This window comes from Jaculus jaculus, chromosome 11, assembly GCF_020740685.1.
Source record: "Jaculus jaculus isolate mJacJac1 chromosome 11, mJacJac1.mat.Y.cur, whole genome shotgun sequence".
NCBI lineage: Eukaryota > Metazoa > Chordata > Mammalia > Rodentia > Dipodidae > Jaculus > Jaculus jaculus.
Genome location: NC_059112.1, coordinates 64,455,457 through 64,462,040, shown reverse-complemented (window position 1 = coordinate 64,462,040; position 6,584 = coordinate 64,455,457). Strand labels below are relative to the sequence as shown.

The window sequence follows — 6,584 nt, the reverse complement described above, 5'->3', positions numbered from 1 at the left end:
TCGGGCCTTCCTAAAGACCCATGGCCCGGGCCTGCATCACCCCCAAAGGGCAGGTCCCCGGCAGGGAGGCGCGCAGCGGAGTATGCTCCCCAAGACTTGACTAAAGGATTTCCAACACGAAACCGGCGGCGGACTTTGCGGTCGCTCTGGCCGAGAGGAGGGAAGGTGCGGGCAGGGGTCGCGGGTAGGGGTTAGGTCATCCGGACCTGAAGGAAGCCAGGGTCTCACACCTCGCCCAGAGGGCCGCCAGCGGCAGAACGGCTTTCCTGGTCTCCAGGGCGACCGTGCTGCGCGTCTGCCTGACGTCAGGGCGCGGTGACGTCACGGCCCATGCCGCTCACCCACGCGGAAGCCCGCTCTTTGCATCAGTCCTGGAGCTACGCGGGCGGTGGCGCCTGGCGGCTGAGTCGGAGACCTCAGGGGACCGCGCACCGAAGTGAGGGAGGAGGACCTGGGGTCCTTCTGGTCCTGCCTCACCCGGGCTCAGGCGTCCACACAGCCGGGGCGACGATACAGGTCGTGGGTGGACAGCAAAGCATTGTACTCGGTCGCTCCAGGGAACGGTGAAAGGCCTTAGATAGAATTTCATCCTGGTCCAAAGGTAGGCAATATGCAGGGCGTAGTTCAAAAAGTTTTTTGACACACCCAAGTCCACATTTATTTATAAAGGTCAACTGCCTTTACACACGACTGACTTTTCTGTATTCGTGCATTCCTTCTTAAACAAATACTGATGAATAACCTACTATGTGACAAGCACTGCATGCCATGATGATGCGCCGTGACTAACCCTGGCAGGAGCTACCATAAGTATGATTCGTGACTCATTCGTGACAGTCCAGATGTCTCCTTTTTCATTATTATCCTAAGTCCAAAATGCTGTTCTTCCTAGAACTAAAGAAAACATTACAGTTCCCTGTTAAGAGTCTCAGTGACATTCCCTAGCTCAAAAGACAGTATTGAAGAAAATAAGTTTGAGTAAACATGAAGCAAATGACCCCTGTAGACAAGTGACTTCGTGATGTAAAGCTATGCAGACACAGTAATCAAACTGCTCAGTGATAGCTCTTACTATGGAAATGAAGACTTCTCAAAAGGTTGAAAGTTCCTCGGGGCACTCGTACATGTACGTTGTATACTTAGCCTGACTGAATAGCAGGACACTTGCCATTGAGTATTAAGATTTTCATTCCCTGAAGATTCCTCATCTGGGAAAGTTTACATTCCCTTGAAGAGGCTTCCTATCTGAGAAATCTACGCAGTAATTCAGAATTGCAGAAAGGATTAAGGAACACACAGGACTGTCAACCAAGTGGCCAAGTGCAGCATACTTTTGAGAAGCATAAAGAACTTTCAGAGCAATTTCTCCTTACCAAGTTTTTTTGAGAGACAATGAAAATAAGAGGTTCTCATTTTGTATCAACAGGGGTTTAGTTATAGTTCTCACACTCTGTCGTACAATTAATCCAAATACATTGAGAGCACACCGGAAGCAAGCTTAGTACGTTCTGAGGCTAACTTTCCTAGCACAGTCATGCATTGCTTAACCAGTAGATTTTATTTTCTTCAAACATGATAGAATGTGTTTGTGCCTGTCACATACCTAAACACTCTCTCTCTCTCTCTCTGTGTGTGTGTGTGTGTGCGCGCGCGCACGCATATGTGTGTGTGTGTGTGTGTGTGTTGCTCTTCTAGGTCCACAAGGAACAAACACAGATTAAATAGAACATAAGGGAAAATGATGAGGTCAAAAGGTTCAGTAAATGCAACATCTATAAGGCTGTTCCCTGCATGACAGTGCTTTACAGTAAACTTTTTTATAAGTAGAAACACACTCTAAATCATACATTCCTTTATTTTCAAGGAACTGGTATTATATACTATATTATAGTGCTAGAAGCACAGTAAGTTTATAGCAGCATCACTACATGATTAAAAAGTTGAAAAGGTCTGGAGAGATGGATTGGTGGTTTAGATGCTTGCCTGCAAAGCCTAAGGATCCAGGTTCAATTCCCCAGTACCCATGTAAAGCCAGATGCACACAGCGGTGCATGTATCTGGAGTTTGTTTGCAGTGGCCTTTGGCGTACCCATTCTCATTCTCTCTCTCTCTCTCTCTCTCTCTCTCTCTCTCTCTCTCTCTCTCTCTCTCTCTGTTTGCAAATAAATAAGTTGAAGAAAGGATTAAGGGACACACAGGACTGAGTAATGTGTTGCCATGACTTATGATACCACTTGCTAGTAGGAATTTTCATCACCTTTATAACATTACAGGACCACAACAATGATCCATCATTGACTGAAACCTTGTTATAGGGCACAGCACTGTAGTATTAGCAATGCCAATATCTGAGTACTTTGTATATACAGGAGACAAAACCCTTTGAAAAATGGGGAATATCCATCTGAAAGGCTATCATTCACTCTAGTTCAATGCCATTTGCACCAATTCATCTGATTATGATTTTCTTGCCATTGTAAATGTCCCTCAGACCTTCAGTGTCCAATCTGCTAGCTGTATGTAATTATTTTTCTATTTGTGTGTGTGTGTGCATGTGGCATGTATGCCAGGGTCTCTTGCCACTGCAAGCAGATGCCCGTCTGGCTTTATGTGGGTGGCTGGGGAATTGAACCCAGGCGAGCAGGTTTTGCAAGCAAGTGCCTTTAACCACTGAACCATCGCCCCAGCCCCTGATTATTTAATTTAGATGAAATGAAATAAATTTAGAAATTCAACTGCTGTATTATGTTTCAAGTCTCAGTAGTCACATGTGGCTAGCACACATCCAGAACATTTTAATCATTAGAGTTCCATAATGATTCAATTGTGGTAGACCCAGGAAGAACTTCAAGGAAAAAGTAGTATGGTTCCAGAAGAAGCACTTAGGAGTATTTAAAAATAAGTTTAAAAAAAAATCTACAAAGACTATCCTATGTTGATTTTTTTTTCTTGATTCTATATATTGATCTGTTTCTTTTTCCTTTCCTTGTTTTACCCACTATCCCAGCAGCCTCCCCTGACCCTAACCTGCCAGCTGCACACACATAAATTTTTCCCCATCCTATTACTAGCCATTATAGAATTGAAGTGTAATTTAAAATATCCCCATCATTAAGAATATGGAATACAGGGCTGGAGAGATGGGTTAGTGGTTAAGCACTTGCCTGTGAAGCCTAAGGATCCTGGTTCGAGGCTCAATTCCCCAGGACCCACGTTAGCCAGATGCACAAGGGGGCACATGTGTCTGGAGTTCGTTTGCAGTGGCTGGAAGCCCTGGCACGCCCATTCTCTCCCTCCCTCCCTTCCTCCCTTCCTCCCTCCCTCCCTCCCTCTCTCTCTCTCTCTCTCTCTGCCTCTTTCTCTGTCACTCTTAAATAAATAAACAATTAAAAAGAATATGGGGGCTGGAGAGATGGCTTAGCAGTTAAGCGCTTGCCTGTGAAGCCTAAGGACCCAGGTTCAAGGCTCAATTCCCCAGGACCCACGTTAGCCAGATGCACAAGGGGGCGCACGCATCTGGAGTTTGTTTGCAGTGGCTGGAGGCCCTGGCTTGCCCATTCTCTCTCATTCTGTCTGTCTTTCTTTCTCTTTCCTTCTCTTTGTCTGTTGCTCTCAAATAAAGAAAGAAAGAAAGAATATGGAATACAGCTCTATGTGATCCTATTCTGTTGTTTTCTGGTGCTGGGGATTAAATTTAGGGTCCAAATGTACTAGGTGACTAGTCCAGTACTCTACCATTGAGCTGTAACTATAGTCCATGTTGCTTTTTAAGTTTTTATTTGTATTTATTTAAGAGAAAGAGAGAGAGAGAGAGAGAGAGAGAATGGGCATGCCAGGGCCTCTAGCCGCTGCAAATGAACTTCAGACACATATGTCACCATGTGCATCTGGCTTACGTGGGACCTGGAGAATTGAACCTGGGTCCTTAGGCATCACAGGCAAGTACCATAACCACTAGCCCCTTCTAGCCCCCACCCCCATGTTCTTTTCAAATCAGCTATTTTGCTTTTTACTGTGACTTATTTAAAAATCTAATAACTAAATAAAATTTCTACTATTTTAAATTATTTATTTATACATGTGTGTTGTTGGGGGAGGGCCACACATGGCCTCTTGCCACTGCAAATTAACACCAAACATTTCTCTCATTTTTTGCATCTGGTTTACATGGATGACTTGGGACTTGAACCCCAGCCAGCAGACTGCAAGCAAATGGATATAACCACTGAGAACTCTTCCCAGAACCCAATTAACTTCTTTTGTGACCCTTTATTGTTATATCCCTGGGGGTCAGTGACCTCTGAAAGAAATTATAAAATATGCCTCTAGTTTTAGAACAGGACTAACTTAGGCTTTCTATATGGTCTACAGACTTTTGTGTTTATATGAACACTGTTCTTTTGTTACTGTTAGGAATTTCCCTAAGGCACTTATCCTACAGGGGACTCTCATTCATTCCATTCATTTTGACAAGCTGTTTTCATGCTTCCTTCCCCCGCCCCCCTTTGTATTCCCTCCAATGAAAAGTACATAGGAAAACAGGGAGTTTTTTACAGGTTTGATAACAAGAAGAAGTCTACCTGAGATTACAAATTTTGAAGTAAACTTGAGACTTTAAAAGGGTAGACAAATTTCAGTTAGCCCTAACATCATTTTCATTTTGGGACCCGTAACACAGTACTGATCTGTCCAATTACAGGTTTGAATCCAATGGCTGTAGCCATGCCTCCCAGATTGGAAACTAGCTTTAAATGCTACTTCTGAACTCCATCCGATGCTACTGCAGAAGTTTCTTATTTTTTTAAATAACATTTGTTGGGCTCTTTCTCTTTGCCTGATACTACAGCCACAATGTCTCACTTAATTCAGAACCTTTCCAAACACAACTCTGTCTGACCCTACTAACTGTTTACTTGCACCCAAAGATGGAAGGGGCCCAGGGCATGACCCAATGTGTAAAAACAGAAGTGTACCTGGATGCAATGTGAATGTAAGTGAACGCACCTGGCCTCACATATTGTGTTAGTGACTGCCAGCCAGTCAGTCCCCATTGGCCAGTAGTCTACTGTGGATTAGAAACATATGTATAAATTCAGAAAGCCTCTGTTGTAGGCTAACGTTTATGACATTTCCCATACAGCTTCTAGTTTACATGAAAGGTCAGCCTCAAGGTACCACTTGCTCTGCTTTTGTCACTCTGACACAATTTCTTTTCTATCAAGCTATAGGTTGGATTTTCTAAAGTACTTATTAGCATTTAAAGTTTTAGACTGCTGAACAGCACGCCTGAGGACCCCTGTGTCTGTGTCTTGCTTCAACAGTGTTTGGATGGAACAGACCCAGGGACTTCCTTTTATATCTTTCCTACTTTATTTTTCCAAAAATTTCGAACTGCCTTCCAGTCTCTCCAGTCACCAACATCAGTACCATCTCCTCACTGCCTACTCCTTCCACAACCATCTAGAACCTTCTAACTCCTTACTGCCGGATCAGCCATAACCTTCCAGATTTGTCAAAATTATTCCACTGAGGTGGAGGCTGCTGTCAACCACCTGATCAACTTGCACTGGCAGGCCTTCTACACCTGCCTCTCTCTGGGTTACTATTTCCACTGGGACAATGTGGCTGTGCAGGCATGGGCCACTTCTTCCAGGAGTTGGCTAAGGAGAAGTGCTAGGGCACAGAGTATCAACTCAAGATGCAAAACCAGTGCAGCAGCTGGGTACTCTTCCAGGATGTGCAGAATCCTTCTCAAGATGAGTGGGGAAAAATTCAGAAGGACATGGAAGTCGCCTTGGCACTGGAGAAGAACCTGAACCAGCTCTTTTGGATCTTCATGCACTGGGTTCTACCTGCACAGACCCATATCTCTGTGACTTCCTGGAGAATCACTTCTTGGATGAGGTGGGGAAGTTCATCAAGATAGGTGACCACCTGACCAATTTGCGTAGACTGGCAAGCCCTCAGCCAAATCTGGTTGACTGTCTCTTCGAGTGGCTCACCCTGAAGTGTGACTAGATACTGCACAGCCTTGCAAGGACTCCTGCTCTGCCTTAATCACCCTCAGGACCTTCTCCACCCCAGCCTCTCCAGCCACTAGTCAGCTTTGTAATGCTCAGATCCCCTCCCTAGCCTTGGACCAAATCATGTAAAAGTTTTGTATGAAGGGAATAGAAAGGGAGGGAGGGGGGCACCTAATAGGATGGTATTGTATATACGTAAGTAGAAGAACAGATTAATGGAGGTGAAAAGGCCTAAGTGAGGTCTAGGGAAGAGACTGAGTAAAGGAAAGGTTGAGGGAGGGCTAATCAAAATCTCAGAGGATATAACTAAGTCATATGGAAACATGCTTTTTTGGACATTTGAACATACAGGAGCCACAGATTGTTACTAGAAAATTTTCATGCCTGGGATGGGATACCTTCCAGTGAGTTGTTAGAAAGGGATGTCTCTGATACCCCCAAAACATTACAGGTCATTGCTGAGGCCCTTGGTTTCCCACCAGGAATAGATGGTAAGACCCTGTTGCTGAAGACTCCACATACTTGGGCTGCAAGGTCACTGAGAAATCCTGCTGGAGCTAA

General features: G+C 44.5%; 1 pseudogene; it reads left to right on the top strand.

The window, feature by feature from the left end:
* The first annotated feature begins 330 nt into the window (after positions 1–330).
* On the top strand, positions 331–6,018 carry LOC105943640 (annotated as a pseudogene).
* The last annotated feature ends 566 nt before the right edge of the window (positions 6,019–6,584 follow it).